At 35.6% G+C, this 19,063-nt stretch overlaps 1 protein-coding gene across 1 annotated transcript in view; it reads left to right on the top strand.

Annotated features, from left to right (window-relative positions):
• Positions 1-19,063, top strand: part of Pxdnl (peroxidasin like) — a 431,430-nt gene that overhangs the window by 370,321 nt on the left and 42,046 nt on the right. The gene's annotated exons all lie outside the window — the stretch shown is intronic.

The raw sequence follows: 19,063 nt of genomic DNA, 5'->3' as shown, positions 1-19,063 counted from the left end.
TAGCTTTTGTGGGGAAACTGGTCCTATTAGTTCTATATTATATTTGAATATCTTCACTAATGTACAAATGGTTTATTGATCAATTTTTTAGTCCAGATTCAAGTTTCCATGTAGTAGAGAGTCTCTCACGTTATCGTCGGGGGAGACATATGGAGACAAGGGCGGCTCTGCTTTCTGGTTGGGAAGGTCTCTGGGGACAGTGGGTCATCTGAGTCCCTGTGAGGAACCACCCAGAATCACACATGCAATGCCTCTGCAGTGTTGCCAGTGGGTGTCTCACACGGACATGTTCTGAAAGAGAAAAAAAGCTTTGCCATCTTGATCACAAATCATACATGAATAACTCCTGCAGTCAAATTCTCCCTGTCAGTCTCTCCTTTTTTCTCTGAGCCGTAGGTGGTCTTGCTGAAACAGATTTCCCTGCCAGTGGCCCTGTTTATTGCCAATCTATAGAACACATTTATTTCTCCGCCAAGTGGAGCTGAGATCCATTAGTGTCAGTACCTGTAGCAAGAGAGGCCCAGGTAGCCATAAATTAGCTACAATCTTCAATAATCTTCCCTTAGAAAACCCAAAAAAAGGAGCAGTTGGTAGCTGTGGAATTGTCTTGTGACAGTTCCATTACCTGGTGGCATTATGCAGTGGATTAAAGGGTGGCAGGTTAACTGCCCTGAAAGTAAATTGAAGTTAAGTGTGGGTCTCATTAGGAAGTAATAGATTTTTTTAAGTTTTGCAAAGATCTTTTTTTTCCCTTCTGCTAAAATGAAGAGAGAGAGAGAGGAAAGAAAGAAAGCAAGACAGAACAACAGCCACTTACTGCCTGTCTCCAATGCTTCTGTCCTCATTCTGATGTCTTCTACTGTTCATTCCTCTTCAGTTACTCTGTGGCATTGATATTAAAACTTTTAATTATATTAATTATATTAACACTTTTAATTCTTCAGCATCTTCTTTTCCACAGTTTCCCCTTTTTTTAAAAAAAAATATTAGATGCATACTTTAAAAATTTTGCTCCTTTCTTTAGTTTCAAAATTTTAACCCCCTTTTTTGGATGTACTTATTTTATAGTATGCCTATTTTGTTGTATTTCCTCATCTAGTGGCTTTTCTGCTCACACCAAAGGCTTTGATATGTCAATCCCGTAGATTACTAAGCCCCTGTCCACTGATGTAAATCAAGATTTGGAGGGAGCGGGCGGCCTAGATGAAGTATATGCTGTTCCTGCTGCATGTGGATGATCTCTAGTGTGACTTACTAGGGTGACTTTACAGAATTCGCACAGTCACAGGCGAACAGTTCATGGATGGTCCTTTGCTCAGCATTTGGAGCAGAGTCTTCACAGTCAGGGAGGACCCGAAGCTCCAATGACACATCATTTAGGAACACAGGACTGTGGGAATACATTACATGCTCTTTTTAGGGGCTGGGAGGGGCCCTGCAGTTTAGGGATCTGAAGAGTTCTTGTCGTTTGCTTCATAGTAAATTTGTCCATGGGTAAATGGAGGTACCCGTCAAGGATACTCTTTCCTTGTCTGAACCCATCTCTCTCAAGGTTGTTGACTGAACTGCATATTTGTAATACATGACGCAATTAGTCAACTTGTTGTTGTTTTGTTGTTATAACTCAATGCCAGAGGAAGATTAACTATATATATATATATATATATAGAGAGAGAGAGAGAGAGAGAGGGGGGGGGGGGAGGTGTTATGGGGGGTTATTTAGGTCACAGTTTCAGAGGTTCAAAGTCCCAAAGTCCTGGTACTGGCCCCTGCTTAGTTCTGGTGAGGATTCTCTGGACTGAATCCCATCATGGTGCATGGCAGTGGCAGGTGTGTATGTAACAGGAGGGATCCCATCTCAGACAGGAAGTCAGAGGGGGAGACTCAGGCTTTTATGACAACTCACTCAGGTATGGGCTTTTGTAACAACTTGATCTCCTAAGAACTTACTCCAAGGGACCAGTATTCTCTTCCCAAGGTGGTGGTCCCCAGTGACCTCAGAACCTTCCACTAAACCTTTCCTCCTGAATTTTCCCTCAGCTCCCACGTCATGACACTGGAGACCTAGCTCCCAACACATGAACCTTTGGAGAAACACACTTAAGTCACATCCAAGCCGTGGAATGACCATTACATCCGTTTGTCTGGGAAGATCCCTGTTTACACCTAAAGTTCCTTCAAAGTGAATCAATACACGCTCAAGTGGGAGAAGCAGGATTGGTTCCTTGGCTCCTTGACAAGGACTTTCAGGCCTGTGTGATGACAGGTCTAGGGTCAGGTAGTTCAGGGTACTTTAGAGAGTAAAGGAGGGCACTGTGACTGCTAAAAGCTAAAGTGAATGTCCTTCAAGCTGGGTGTCACTCAAACCTTGGGTCAGTCACTGTTCTTACAGTTTTACTGTTATACAGCCAGACACATTTATTTACATATTGTCTGTGGCCACTCACTTCTTGCCATACAGTGTTGAATTATTGCAACAAACACTGTATGCCTTGAAAAGCCAAAACCCTTTGCTCTTTGTCCTTTATGAACAGGCTGCTGATATCTTCCCTCACAGAATAAAAGCACAACTGAAGAATGGTATTCTTTGATGAATTTTTCTAATTTATCTTGTCTAGGGACTGATATTGTTCATCTTTGGGGTTATCATTTTCTCACCTCAAAATGAGACACTCACATCAAAACTATCTGAATGGATGTTGTTTTTCTTATTAACCTTTTCGATTTTACAGATGGGAGAGCTTTAACCTAAGATTAATAATACTTCTTTATATTTGGTTGATGTCCATTGCACAAAAAGAAATGTTCTGGGATGTGCATTTTCTCTCATTAAGACAATTTAACAATGAGTTTAACACATGAGCTTTTGCGTGCTGCAAAATGAATAAAATGGTTTTCCATACGCCATGCACATTAACACCTTTTAGTCCATTGTGAAGTGGGTGTTAACTTTCCCAAGGATACACAGTTTGCAAGTGGAGAATGCAAATTTTAACCTGAATCTCATAGATGATTCCAAAGTTTGTGCATTTAGCCACCGTTATTGCTTCCTATGACTACTGTAACAAGTTACCATAAAGTAGATGCCTTAAACCAATATGGATTTATTATCTTCTAGTTCTAGATGTCAGAAGTCTGAAGCACTTTTTGCTGGGCTAAAATCAGGCCTCCATCCTCTTCCACAGCCTTCAAGGTAGCATTCATTTCCTTGACTTTTCAACTTCTAGAGGCTGCCAATGCTCCTTGGCTAATGGCCCCCTCCTTCTTAGTCTTCTCCCTCATTTTTCTACTTTTTAGGAACTCTTGTAAATATATTAGGCTCATCCAGATAGCCCACAACAATACTTTCATCTTAATATGCTTTACTTACTCACATCTACAGTGTTTCTTTTGTCATTCAAGGTAACATTACAAGTTCCAGGGACTAGGCAGTGGACATCTTTGGAGGGTGGGGTGGGGTTCCCAGCCACCATGCAAAACTCACCATTGTCAATGTCTGATTTTGGTTTTATATTGTTGCAGTTATACCACAAAAGAAGATTGGAGAAGCAATCTTAGCACACAGAATACTGGCATGAGAGCTCTGGTATCAAACCATGGATTTCTCATGCACCGTGTAACCTTTTGTTATCTTTCCTAGTCTCATATTTCTCATACCTAAAGTTAGAATAATTATATAAATATCTCATCTGTTTACAGAGAAGATGAATTTTGTTGTTGTTATTGTTGCAATACTGGGGATGAAAATGAGGGGCACCCATCTCTGCGTAGGTCACAATTCACTCATTTTCCTTTCCAGCATCATGACATTTGCAGGAAAAGTGTATTTCCAGAATGGAAACAGAGAGGATGGCCTTTAAATTACACAAAATTCATAGTAAGTTAGGTGTAGCTAAATATTTTCTTTTACTCATGAAATGCCATTGGTGTACTCTCTAATTTTCTTTTTATATTAAAATTGTTGAGGAGCTTGGACATTAATTTTTATGATTATAAATACAATTTCTCCTAACTTCACGATAGAAAGAACTCTGTTGCTACTGCTGAAACTCTGTGCTTTGTACCATCTAATTAGGTCAGCTTGTCTTCTCATTAAACAAAAAGAAATCCTAATAGAACTTGAAACTGTGTTTTTTACTTTTTGCTTGGAATTGAGGAAAGCAGTTGTGATTATATGTTTAAGTACATGAAAAAAAGCAATAATAACTATTATTGTGCAAAATTTGTGGAATATATGAAAAGCTTTTTAAGGTATTTGTAAAGCACAATAAAGATATCTGTGAAATAATATTAATACTTGTCACTCATAATAAATATGAAGAAAGTGGAGAATATTTAAAGATGCACTGAAAATACTGGGTTCATTGGAATTGACTGACCCATATCCTCATGTTCATTTTAACAAAGGATGATACTTTATAATCATTTTTAACTAGAATAGAACTCTCTTCTTCCTCCTCTTCCTTTTCCTCTTTCTTTTCCTCCTTTCTTTTTGACATGGCTTCTACGTCAATGAAATTATTAGCTTCTCTGCTATTTTTAATTACCCAAAGTGATATTTGCAAATGGGATTGAAATATATAAACATAATGCACAATATATTATATTCAAACTTTGTTTTTCCTGCCTGTTCTATTATTGGAATAAGGGACATAAAAGCAGCTTTAAAAAGAGAATGACGTGCTTTTGAAAGCATTTGACTAATAGCCTCCTTCCAGTGACAGTTTGACACCAAGAGAATTTCTTGGCAAGTAATCAATTTCGTAGAGTAAGCCTCCTTTTTTTTTTTTCCTAAAAATACTTACCAGCTATTGAATAAAAACTAAAAATATAAAGAATTATTTTAAACAGAAACAAGCTCAAAAGGAAGGGCAGTTCTTATATGCCAGAAAGGATAAGGAGACTAAAAGTCAAGTAGGAATCAGGAGGAAGTGCTGTCTTGGCTCAGGTGTTACTATACTGTACTCAGGCACACTCTTGGACTTAGGGATGGAGAGATGTATTTTAAAACCCAAGTAAGGTAAGGAGACATGGCCTCCAGCCTTCTATAGGCACCACTCCCTGAAAAATTCCTACCTCACTTCTGTAAGGGAGGAAGGGAACTAGAAAACCTGTTCCCTTCAGGAAAGAGGAAGCGACTCTGGACTAAACATTAGGAACTAAGGTTAGGATGAAAGATGAAACTTTGTGGGAGTTTTCTTAAAAATGGAACATTTTTTTTTCTTCTTTCTAGAGATGTGACATGTTTTCTGGTCAATAACACCAAACACTGTATGAAACTTAAAGTGGCAGATAATCGATGAATTTGTCCACCACCTCCTTCTCATGTTGAGCTAACCCCGTGGGACACCATCTTGTCAGGAGAGATTCTCATAGAAAGAGGAAATTATAGAGTCCCTACCTTCTCCAACAGGAAACCCAACAAATGGCTTATATAGAAAGGATTTTTAAACAAATGTGTACAAGCACACTTAACATACGGTAACAGCAGGATAGCTTTAGTCTGTTTCTAACAAAAAAGCACACATTCGTTGGTGCTCAGAGAAACTGGTACAACCAATATGAAAAGAATTTTTGTCTTCTCAGCACTAACATCTAAAAAGTACACACGTGTGATACTTTGATCTTTTTTCTTAATTTACTGTGGTATATTCATATATATACATAGGATAGTTTGGTCAGATTCTTTTCACCACTTTCCCTACTCCTTTTCTCTTCAATTCCTTTTCTCTAGTTCAATGTAAACTCTTCTGTTTTCATAAGATTCTTCACCTCCACTTCCCCCCCCCACATATGAGAGAAAACATTTAACCATTGACTTTCTGGGTCTGACTTATTTCACTAAACAGAATCTTCTGCAGTTCCATCCATTTGCAAGAAAATGCCATGATTTCATTCTTCTTCATGGCTGGGTAAAGCTCCGTTGTGTGTATAAATACATGACTTTTTTTTTTTCAAAAACTTTGTCGAAAAGCATCTGGATTGGTCCCATAACTTGGCTATTGTGAACGGCACTGCTATAATCATTGATGAGGCTGTATCCCTATAGTACACTGATTTTAGGAAGTGGGATAGCTGGGTAATATGGTGGTTCTATTTTTAGTTTTTTTTCCTTTTGTTTTATTTATTTGTTTTTTCTAGATGTATATGACAATAGAGTATATTTTGACATATTATACATACATAGAATAAGTATAACTTATTGTAATTAGGATCCCATTATTGTGGTCATACATGATATGGAGTTAAATTGGTTGTATATTCATATGTAAGGATAGGAAAGATATGTCTGGTTCATTTTACTGTTTTTCTGTTCCCATCTCCTTAACCTTCCTTTCATTCCCTTTTGTGTAGTCCACTGAACTTCTGATCTTCCCTTCCCTTGTTGTGGATGAGAATCTACCTACCAGGGAGAACATTCTGCATTTGGTCTTTTGGGACTGGCTTATTCCATATGGGATGATCATCTCCAGTTCTATCCAAATGTCATAATTCCATTCTTCTTTATGGCTGGGTAATATTGCATTGTGAGTGGGTATTTGTGTGTGTGTGTGTGTGTGTGTGTATGTGTGTGTATGTGTACATTTTCTTCAAAGCAAATAATCCAATCAATAAATGGGCTAAGGGATTGAACAGGCACTTCACAGAAGAAGAAACACGAATGGTCAAACATGTATGAAAGAATGTTCAACATCTATAGAAATAAGAGAAATACAAATTAAAATACACTGAGATTCCATCTCACCCCAGTAATAATGGCAATTATCAAGAATACAAATAGTAATAAATATTGGTGAGGATGTGGGAAAAAGGTACATACATTGCTGGTGGGACTGCAAATTGGTGTGACCACTCTGGAAAGCAATACGGAGATTCCTTGGGTAACTTGGAATGGAACCGCCATTTGACCCAGCTATCCCACTCCTCAGTTTATATCCAAAGGACTTAAAATCAGCATATTACAGTGATGCAGCTGCACAATGCTTATAGCACTTCAATTCACAATAGCTAAAATATGGAACCAACCTAGGTGCTTTTCAACAGATGAATGGATAAAGAAAATGGAACCCACCAAGGTGCCCATTCCTATTTTTTTGAGATATCCCTACACTGCTTTTCAGAGTGGTTGTACTAATTTGCAATTCTACCTACAATTTATGAGCATACCTTCCCTTCAACATCCTCACCAGCATTTATTATTACTTGTATTCTTGATATTTGCCTTTCTGACTAGAATGAGATAAAACCTCAATGTAGTTTTGATTTTCATTTTTCTGATTGCTAGAGATGTTGAACATTTTTTCATATATTTCTTGACCACTTATATTTCTTCTTTTAAGAAGTGTCTGTTTAGTTCTTTTGTCCATTTATTATTTGGGTTATTTCAGTTTTTGATATTAACTTTTTAAATCCTTTATATGTTATGGATATTAATTACCTGTTTGAGGAGCAGGTGGCAAAGATCTCCCATTCTGTAGGCTTTGTGGCAGTTTTAATCCAAGCCTATACTACATGAGAGGAATTTGAATTTTCTCAACACCATGGTGCCAAGAAAGACAAGATGATAAAGTATCATGAAAACTAAATCCCCTGAAACTCTAGAAAACAGCAAATGAGTAATCACTATCCAGGCAACTTCCACAAGCCAGTGTGGATAGACAGGCCCAGCAGGACAAAGAAAACACCCTCATCCTCACACACATAATTTAGAATTCACTTTAGGAAATAAAGTGCCACCAGATAGCAATGAGAACAAATGAAAAGCATTAAACTAAAATAAAATAAAACAGAATCTAAGGATGCTGAAATAATTCAAGAAACTATAAAATAAGTAGACTTAACATACTTGTATAGGTGAAAGAATGAATGAACGAAGCCTCTTTAAAGAAGGAAAGATAAAAATTACAGATAACCTGAAAAACTAAATTTTAAGGCATGATCAATAGAGTTCAAATTAAAATCTATAGATATTTTAAAGTTCAAATTAAAATCTCTATAAATATTTTATCCAGTTACATAAGTATAACTGGATAAAGGATGATGTTTTGTGGGAACTAGAAGATAAATTTGAGTAAACTGGGCTGGGGCTAGAGCTCAGTGGTGGTGCACTTGCCTGACGTGTGAGGCACTGGGTTCGATTCTCAGCACCACATATAAATAAATAAATAAATAAAGGCCTATTAACATCTAAGAATTTTTTTTTTTTTAAATTGAGTGAACTGGAAGATAAATTTGTAGAAATCATTCAGCTTATAGTATAGACAGATGGAAAGAATGCCTAAGGGAGGTTAAGAGGCATGAAGACTGAAAACCAAGTTTTTACAGAAGTTCCAAGAGGAGCAACACAGGAGTGGAAGGTATTTAGACAGAGCACCAAACCAAAGTTATTTTTCAGTTTTGAAAATATGAATAAAATTTACAAGTCAAGTATTAACAGCTAAGATTAAAGTGGCCAATAAAAATAAAATGTTTATAACTTAGCTGGCCTGTAGAAAAAACATCTATATAGCTATCCAACTAGCAGTTACCTCCTGACCTAACTTTCTGTTGTAGTTGGGATCCGGAATGATCCTCAAAGGCTTGTGTGTTGAAGGCTTGGCCTTAGTGTAGAAATGTACCTAGATTGGGGCTTTGAGGAATGGATTGGATCATGAGAGTTCTAAACTCACAAGTGGATTAATCCATTGATAGATTCATAATTTGATGGCATGATTGTGAGGTAGTGGAAACTCGAAGAGATGGGGCATAGTTGGAGAAGGTGGATCCATAGTTGGAGAAGGGGTGTGGATTGGAAGGATATGTCTTTACCCAAGCTCCTCTCTCTCTCCCTGCTTCCTATTTGTCATGAAGTAAGCATGACATACTTCCCTCTGTCATATCCTTTTATTACGTTCTGCTTTGCCTATGGGCCAAAGCAATGGGGCTGGCTAACCAGGGACTGAAGCCTTTGAAATCATGAGTCAAAATAATTCTATTCTCCTTTAAGTTGCTTTTGTCAGGCATTTTTCCATAGTGATGAAAAGCTGAATAATGCACTATCATTTCTCTCTCTCTCTCTCTCTCTCTCTCTCTCTCTCTCTCTCTCTCTCTCATCTGTCTATCCTTCAGTTATATATCAGGCTTAGAACTGCTAGTATCATGATGTATGGGGCATGATTTTAAAGACTTAGAAGAAACCTCTCAACATTTGTGTCAAATGCCTTGAATTCCACCAGTGGAGAGTTATTCTTTTGTTCATTGTCTTATTCTATGTAAATATCATGATATATTTTTATATACCATTTAGTGTTTTAAACACCTGTTGATTTCCTGATCGTGCTTTCTAAAGCAGGGTCTGTTGACTAGTTCTATTTTTAATCTTAGATTAGTGCTAGAAAACGCTATGAGTCATTAAGAATCTTTGGACTGAATTAAAGGGGTTAATTTTTTAATGTCATCATCAGTACTTAAAAGTATGATTTATTGCTGTGATTACTTGCTCCCTAGATGATGTTAAGTAATTTTACATGATTTGTAAAAATGTCTAATAACATTGTCCCACACAGTATTCCTTTTTTCTTTTCATTTATTTTTCTGTCTTTTTGATTATAGTGTGAGGGTAAATTCTCCATTTTTAAGGACTGCATGTTTTTAACGCCTAATACTTGTCAATCAACCTTTTAATCAAAAAGAGAACACAGACTCTGAAATGTCAAAGGGTTGCAGTATGTAGGCAGAATTTGATAAAACTGTTTTTGTAAAAAATATTTTGTCCTGATCATGAAAAATATAACAAACAACAAACAAATAAAAAACCCAAACAAACCAAATTTATGATTTAGGTCTAATATTGAGGTTAAGAAAAAAAAGAATTTAATTGTAAATTGTTGCCATGCTGTCAATGTTTATAATGGTCAGCTTTCCATTACTATAACAAATACCTGAGACAAATCAACTTAAAGATAGAAAGGTTTATTTCTGATCACAGTTTTGGAAGTTTCAGTCCATGGTTGGTTGGTCCTGTTGCTTTGTCCTGTGGTGAGGCAGCACATCACTGTGGAAGCATGTAGTCGAGACATGTACTGTTTACCTCATACCAATCAAAAAGCAAAGAGAGAGAAAGGTGGGGCTGGGGTCCCAATATCTCCCTCAAGGGCACACCTTTAGTGATCTGTCTCCTTCTCACCATGCCCCATCACTTAAAGACTCCACTTTAACACACATGGCTTTAACACATGGCTTTTGGAGGACATTCAAGATTAAAACTATGGAAATATCCATAATTTAAATATCCATTTAAAGATATCATCTTTAAATGTTTGTTCAGTTTGCCAGTATCCAAGGCACATGGATTTCTGATGGCTATGAGTTTGTTTGTTTTCCAATGTGAATGTCTGCCCCAGTCTCTATGATTGCTTGTAGGTATCTCTGTCTCGATATTGATGCCTCTGCCTTTGTTGATACTGTTTTTATTTTTCAGTTTCTTCCTTTTGTTTTTCCTGGTTATCTGTCCTCTCTTTCCCTTTTTCTCTGTAACTGATCATAAGATAGAGCTTAAGTGATTAATTTTATTTTTAGACATAATTGTAGAGTTCTATATTTTGTACTCTGCTTTTGGAAATTTGATGACTATTACATTTTTAGTCCTGCGTAAAATATGTAAAATAGCTTAGCTTATTTTCCTCCTGTAAAATTGGCAGCAGAAAGAGAAGTTCTTCCTCCTATAAAAGCAAAAATTGGGTAGTCTTTTATATCCATTAAAAAATTTAAAAAGTCACTTGATTGACTTTCTCCATTTATTTACTTTTTGGTGCCATTTCTGTTCCAGAGCTAATGTTTCTTAACATTTACGGATAGCTCTCTAAAAATGCCTAAAATTTTAATTGTAGAAATTTGAAAGAAGAAAAAAATAGTCTCCTTAAAAATCTTTGAGGAAAAATTGAGTCCTGAGACAAGCTCTCAGTGAAAGATATTCTGAGGAACTCTGCTTCTCAAAAAACAAAACAAAACAAAACAAAAAAAACCAAAACAACAAGAAAACAATTTTCTTTCTGATGTTTTCAGAGACTATAAATTAATCATAATGTTATTTTGTACTGTGTTTCTGAACTGACTAATCATGCTAGATGTTCTCATTGTTTTAATTTCATTGGTGTGAAATGCCATTTACTTTTCTCCTATAGAAGCAGCCATCCTGAGGCAAAAGAAATTTTATTTTTGTGTGAGAATACACAAGGACACTTTGCTTTTTTGAAGGACATGTTTCAAATGTATTTTTCTCTCTAAAAAAAAGCCACTAAATGATCATATTTATTCTGAAAACTCAGGAGTGTCTCAGAAAGCTTTTCTGCAAGGACACTTTATCACAAAGCACCATTCCTCCATGTTTATGGGAATGGCTTTTATTTGTTTCATTAAAATCATGCATTGCTGCATTATCTGCCTTTCATTCTCTGAATCAGGTAAGCATGCATAGCTCCCCCAAATGCCATATGGATATCTGTCCTCCTGTCTCTGTGAATGATCCAGCTGAATGAAAGTTATTATTATCCATCCTTCTAAAGCCGACTTTAAGTCAAACTGTGGTTATGAAATTAGATATAGATTGACATTGTAGTCTTTGTGGCAAGAAATAGCTCATTTCAAGGTCTGCAAATATTTTCTCTCAACTCTCTGTACATAAAAATAGCAACAAAAACATTTCTTTTCTCTCCTTCTCTTCTTAAACATAACTTGTCTCCTTTTGTTCTTATTATTCTACCTGTAATCTAAAAGGTGGGAAACTAAATTAAACACAGCTCATTGTTTAATTATCAGAACCAGGAGATTCTTTATGTCAATGGTTTTCATTCTTGCTTTGAAACAGGGCTCTCTATACTATATGCATTCAGAGCAGTTAAGGTTAAAGTTACCAGGCCTCCGTGATGGTTTTTGTTTTCAAAAGAAAGGGGGTTTTACTATCAGAAATGCCATCTCAGGTTGTATAACTGTACCTTCATAACCATGTTGCCTCACACCAGATTACTAGTTTTAAATATGGAACAAATGTTTAATATTAGCTTTGGGGAGGACAGTTTTCAAGTGCAATGACATGGTATTAATGCAGAAGCTATTTCTTTATTCTTACTAATGACTAATTTTAAGCAAGAAAGAAGTGATACAATGTTTATAATGGAAAAAGTTTTTTTTTTTTTTTTTAAATTGACATGCTTCTGACTAATGCAGATGAATTGATAAGAAATGCTCTGAGAGTTTATCGATCTCAAACTTTCCTCTAAGGAGACTGGAGTTGATTTGAAAAACCAAACATAGGGCATACACAATTAATAAGTTTCTCAATATAAGGCTTGTAACAAAGCTCATTGAAGGGCTCCCTACATTTCTTGGAGATGATATGGTGAGCCATGGTAAAAGCAATAAGCAGTAACAGGAATAAGAATGGTTAATGTTTAACTGAATTATTTAAGAGATGGGTAACATCAATACCAAGTGACTGTAGTTAACAAAACCATGATTATGCTATCTGAGAAAATTCAGTATTCTAATATCTAAAACCTCCATTTACCATTTATTTTCTTAACACTTACAATTCACGGATATGAACTCAATTTAGTTTCTGGTTTCCTTTATCCATTATTTCTCATATTCTGTATAATTTGATTTTAACCAGAGTTAAACTACATTTGTTTTTCATTTCTTTTTTATATCAGGGATTGAACTCAGGGGCACCAGCCATGGAGCCACATCCCCGGCCTTATTTTATATTTTATTTAGAGACAGGGTCTCACTGAGTTGTTTAGCGCCTTGCAGTTGCTGAGGCTGGCTTTGAACGTGATCTTCCTGCCTCGGCTTCCCAAGCCACTGGGATTACAGGCATGGCCCTACTATTCTGGGCTAATATTTGTTTTTCAACTTTCTGTAAATTAAAAATAGCAACAAAAGCATCTCTTTTTAACATAGTTCAACCATGTTTACTCTTATTAATTCACCTGTAGTAGACTAGGTGAGAAACTAAGTCTAAACACAGCTTAATGTTTCATTATCAGAGCCAGAAGACTTGTTGTGTTAATGGTTTTCATACTTGCTTTGGACAGGGACCTCCATCCAATGTTATATGCATTAGGGACAGTTATTTTGAGGATCAAGGTATATTCTAAAAAATTAATTCAGAAGGTATGTGGGAAATCCCTCTAGTTCTGCTCAATTTAGCAGGGAATCTTAAATTCCTTTAAAAAATTAAATATGTTACAAATTAATTTAAGGATAACTTCAAAGATAAACTCAAATTATATTAACCGTAAGCAAGTGAGAGGAATGGGATAATGGTAGTATGTTGGCAGGAAAATTATTTTAAAATTAGAAGTGAATTTAGCTTGAAATTATGGGAATTAATTATTATGTCAGTTTCCTAGTGCTGTCATAGCAAAGTACTGCAAACTGAGTGTCTTATACCAACAGAAATTTGTTATTCCATAGTTCTGAAGCCCCAAATCAGGGTATTGGCAGAGCTGTGTTTCCTCTGGAACTGAAAGGGGAGAATCCTTTGCTCCTTCTAGTTTCTGGTAGAGGGCAACAGCCCTTGGCTTGCAGCTGGGGTACTTCAGTCTCTGCCTCTGTCATCACATGACTCCTTCACTATGTGTCTGTGTCTACACAGTCCTCTTCTTATAGGGACACCAGTCATATTGGATTTGGGTCCACCCCAGTGACAGCATCTTGACTTGATCACATCTCTATAAAGTGTCTTCCCAAATAATAAGATCACAATGATAGGTACCAAAGATTACTGATTTGACCTATTTTGGGGGACATAATTCAGCTCATAACAATCATTAAACTAAATGTTTCATGAAACCCAACAGACTTTTACTTATTTCATTGGAAATAACAGATTAAATCAGAACTGTAAGAGAAACAAATTGACTTGGCAAAATACTCTAGATAGCTTAAGTTTAAATGGAAACAAAACTTTTCAAAATATGCTTTTGAAACATGTTATTCACCTCATACCTGGTTCTCCGTTTATAAATATAATCTGAACATTTCCAAAGGCCCTGGAGTCTCTCAAAGAATACGAAAAGAGGAACACTATTTAACTGGCTTCTTGAGGTCAGTAACATTTTGACTTGAAGATAAACAATATCAATATGAAGAAGGAAACTTTATAAGAAAAAAAGGTCATATAAATTTAGATAAAATTTTTTTAAAAAAACATTGGAAATCCAAGTTGAGCAATGTATATCTATATTTATATTACACACATTTATATACAACAAATGATATGTTTAACTTTTAGAAAACACTTATTATCATTGTTGAGCTCTTAGTAATAAGTGTGATATCAGATCAAGCATATACAAAAAGACTGGTGGAACAGACCAGAAGTGAATGAGAAAAGGTGCTCATATTTGGAAGTATCATATTTGAAAGAACTGCTAGACATAATGAGAAATGCGTGATAAGTGATACACAATAATTGATTTTCTTTCCAGGGACACAAAAAAGAGCATTTTGTTTGTTTGTTTTCTGGTGCTGCGGATTGAACCCAGGGCCTTGTGCATGCAAGGCAAGCACTCTTCCAACTGAGCTATATCTTCAGCCCGTAAAAAAGAGTATGAATTCATATCTCACATCATATGAAAACCAGTTCTGGGGAAGAAAAGAAATTTGAAGTAAGATATAAAACATAATAACCATAAAAATTTATAACTTGACTGTATAATTAAAGAATATATTTTTTTATCAAAACCCAACATAAATGGGAGTGACCAAGAACAGCACGAATATGGAGTAAATACATTTGGACATAAAAAAGTATTAGCATCCAGAATATATATTTATAGAGTTCCTGATAGTAAGAAAGAAAACTATGCCCCCATTAAAAATGGATAGGAAGTGTAAATAGGCACTTTTACATAAGAAAATAGTTGAAAATTAGACTCCCAATCGATATGTAGAGGGTGCTCAATTACATAATTAACTTGAAAAATGCAAAATCTACATAAAACATAATTTCATAGCCATTAATTAACAAATATTTAAAAAGTCATATTTTCAGGTTATACCTAGGAAAATGATTTTCTCTTGATTTTAAACTTTCAACACAGCCTCCTCCTCCAAAACTATGAGATCAGCAAAGAGGGTGCACAAAAAATAACACACAACCTGTGCCTTCAGAATTAGCAGAGACAGAAGGGTGTGAATTCCAAAATAACTGTGTTTAAAAATAATCAGCAATATGCAACAGAACTGCCCATGAACTCTACTTCCCCTGCAACTCTAGAGCTTTCAGGGATTGGGTACTTTAAAAATCTTCATGGACAAAGAAAAGGGGAAGAGAACTTAGATGAAAAAAAAAATTTCTCTAGAAGGAAAAGTTCAACACCAAGTACTATTTTGTCAAAAGTAACTGGAAACCAGAAGTTCACAGCTCCCGCTACAAATCTCAAGTGTCCAGCGATAGCATTTACTTATGAAAGAGGAAGTGAGTAGAGAAAAGACAGTGACCTCTTCTGATCTGAAAGCAGAATGAAGTGAAATTACAGATGTTATGGGGGGGAAAAAAAAAGAAAGAAAACATTTCAATTCCTACTTCACTGTCACCACTAACATTGCCATTAAAAATGTTGTACATCACCATAGTGATTGAAGAACAAGCTATCGAATGAGAAATTCATTTTACAAATATTTCAGAATGAAAAAGAGGACAGACAAATGTTAAATAAAGGCATGTGACAATAAGACAGAAATGCAAATTGCCAGGGTCCAGCCCCAAACGAGTGCTTGGAAATATAAAAAAGCACCTGTTGTCAGAAATTAAGAAACCAAATGTAAGATAAAGGGAGAGAAAGAGAAGCTGAAGAAGAGAAAGATGGAAAGATGAAAGAAGGAGAAGGAGGGTTGAGGAAGGGAAAGGGGAGGAGAAAAAGGGGGAGGATATTAGAGTCTAACAACAACAACAACAAAAAGATAAAGACTAAATTAAGTTGTGCCAAGGGAGGGGTCCTGAAGGAGGAGTGGCATTGGTGAAAGAAGAGGCAGGTTACAAGTGGGGAGCAGCCTCCAGAAAAACATCTGTTGCCCCTAGAGGGGCCTTTATTTTTCTATCTTTTTTACAGGCTTTCTTTTTTTTCAGGTGCTTAATGGATAGCCTCAAAGCCTGAAACTTCTTTGATTTATATGATTTTCAAGAGTTACAGTCTTAGTTCTGACATATATTGATTACCTAAGATATTAAGTACATTGTTTAGAATATTTTTCTATAACCTTAGCCAATCATGATTACGCTTTTACATTTTCACCTCAATCACTAGGTGCTAGGCTACATGTCTCTGGACCTATTATTAACTTCTAACTTTAAGCATACCTATAATTATTTCATTAATCTTTAACTTTAAAGCATACCTCTGATTATTGATAAGCTTTCTTACTTCTAAACTAAAGTTCCAGTAAAACATACATAAAATAGTGAAAGTCTATCACTTAAAAAGCCTACTATTCTAAGTGCCTCTAAAATATATCTATATTAATTTTACATTATTCTATTTTAAATTTCCAAGGTAAATTTCCTTTTTTTCAGATGAACTATTTTAACTGCTTTCTTAAAGAGTTTCCATGATCCTCGGTCAAAGCACACCAATTCTTATATCTTTGTGATCTTTAACTAAAGGGCAGGCTCTGCACCTCAACCCATTTGCCATTAATATTAACTATGTGTTTTCCATTCTCATCATGAATTCCTGTGTAAGGCAAAGGAGGGTCTGTTGGTGGGGGGGATGTATGTTGTACAGGTTGTGGCTTTAGAATGGGGGTGGGGTGGGGAGCTTGTGTAAGTTGTTAAGCTTTTCTCAGGAACCTAGATTTGCAATCTTTTTTTCCTGTGAATTTCTTGAGGAATAACACTATTGTTTGTATCTTGAGAGATATTGAAATATACCTCGTGGTATTTCTCAATTGTATTTTTTAGTAGGATACAATTCTAGGAATTTTCCTGCAATCTCAGGCAATATATACTTTTTATCATTGATTGACATACGCCCTATTATCCATATCATGAGTATCATAAACAAAACACTTAACATTCCCCATGGTTCCGGTTTCCAGATGGGTCTGTCCCACCGCAGCATCCCCAGTGCTGTGACCCTGTCAGACATCGGGTGAAGGAACGTCTTCGCCAGCAAATGTAAATATTTTCAGAGGAAAAATCTTCCAGAAAAAAACTGAAACCTTGGGAAAGAACAATTTCACATTAAAACTTGAATTAAATAAGCACTTCAGCATTCAAACGAGTGCTTGGAAATATAAAAAAGCACCTGTTGTCAGAAATTAAGAAACCAAATGTAAGATAAAGGGAGAGAAAGAGAAGCTGAAGAAGAGAAAGATGGAAAGATGAAACTAAGAAGGAGAAGGAGGGTTGAGGAAAGGAAAGGGGAGGAGAAAAAGGGGGAGGATATTAGAGTCTAACAACAACAACAACAAAAAGATAAAGACTAAATTAAATTGTGCCAAAGGATAAGTGAGTCACTTTGCCAGGAAATAGATTACAGAGAATTTCTATATGACTATTGTGGAAATGTGAATTTTTCATCCACTTTGGATAGCATTTTGCATTATTTATGAAAATTAAAGGAATGCACAAGGATATGTATTACAGAAAAATTCTATATGCTCATTATAAAAGTATGAATTGCACATCCATTTTGGACAGCATTTCAACCTTACAATTGAAGGTGTACTCTGCAGCCATCTTCTCTGGCTCTAACATCAATATCTCCAAAGCAGATATCTATAGATCATTGCCTGCTCACTAAATCTAACTGATTGAATGATTTTGTGAAGCTGTATTGGAACACAGTTGTGTCCCTTTGTTTCTGTGTTGTTTATGGCTGCTTTTCTGTAAAATGGAGGAGTAGTTGCAACTAGACCAATTGTCCCAGAAAGCTGAAAACATTTACTCTCTGGACCTCCATGGTAAAAGAAAATACCAGTGCTTAGCCTAGAGATCCTCTTATACATTTGAAGAAACATGTGAGAATGTTCATAGCACTTAAACTGAAAACCTCACAGTATTCATTACCAATAGAGTAGAAAACTAAATTGGAATAGTTTTCAGTAAGGAACTATTTAATATACAGTTGCGAAAATGAAGGAGGTACAGAGGTGTTCAACAACACGATTGCACCTCTGACTAATTTACTGAGTAAAAAAGAAAAAAAGGAAGCAAGGGCACCATATTTTTATTTGTGCCAAGTTTAAAACATGCAAAGTTAAACCATACGCAGTGTAGTGAGTCATTGCTTACAGTAAAATAGATGAAGTAAAGCAAAAACAGACTAACTTTGTATCATGTTTATTGTTTGGAGACAGGGAATACAATTTAACCAAGGTGGCTCCTAATTGGAATGTAGGACATTGCTCATATTTTACCCAATCAGTTAATGGGCAAAGGAATTGAACAGGCACTTCACAGAAGGAGAAATACAAATAGTCCAAAAAAAAAAAAAAAAAAAAGAGAGAGAAAATGTTCGATATCTCTAGCAATTAAAGAAATACAAATTAAAACTATCTCACTCCAGTCAGAATGGCAATTATCAAGAATACAAGTAACAATAAATGTTGGGGAGGATGTGGGGAAAAACGTACACTCATACATTGCTGGTGCAACCATTATGGAAAACAGTGTGGAGATTCCTTAGAAAACTTGAAATGGAAACACCATTTAATCCAGTTACCCCACTCGTTGGTTTATACCCAAAGGACTTAAAACCATCATACTACAGTGATGCAACCACATCAGTTTTTTCATTTTTATTTAAGTAGGTTGTGTGCCCAGGCCTATTTGGCTTATTATTACTATTTGCATTAAGTAATTCTTGTTTGTCTATTTGTTATTTAGTTTTTAAAATGGCTCCAAATTCTAGATCAATTGATCATTGACTTTTTAGCAATTATTTAATGCTTGTGATTTCATTATATAACAATGAAAAAATATATTATTAAAATAACCTTATAATAATACCTAATAATGATCACACTAATATGTTATTTTATAGAATGTATAATATCTATTATTTATAATTATATT

Source organism: Callospermophilus lateralis, chromosome 16 (genome assembly GCF_048772815.1).
Source record: "Callospermophilus lateralis isolate mCalLat2 chromosome 16, mCalLat2.hap1, whole genome shotgun sequence".
NCBI lineage: Eukaryota > Metazoa > Chordata > Mammalia > Rodentia > Sciuridae > Callospermophilus > Callospermophilus lateralis.
This window is presented reverse-complemented; position numbering and strand designations above follow the sequence as displayed.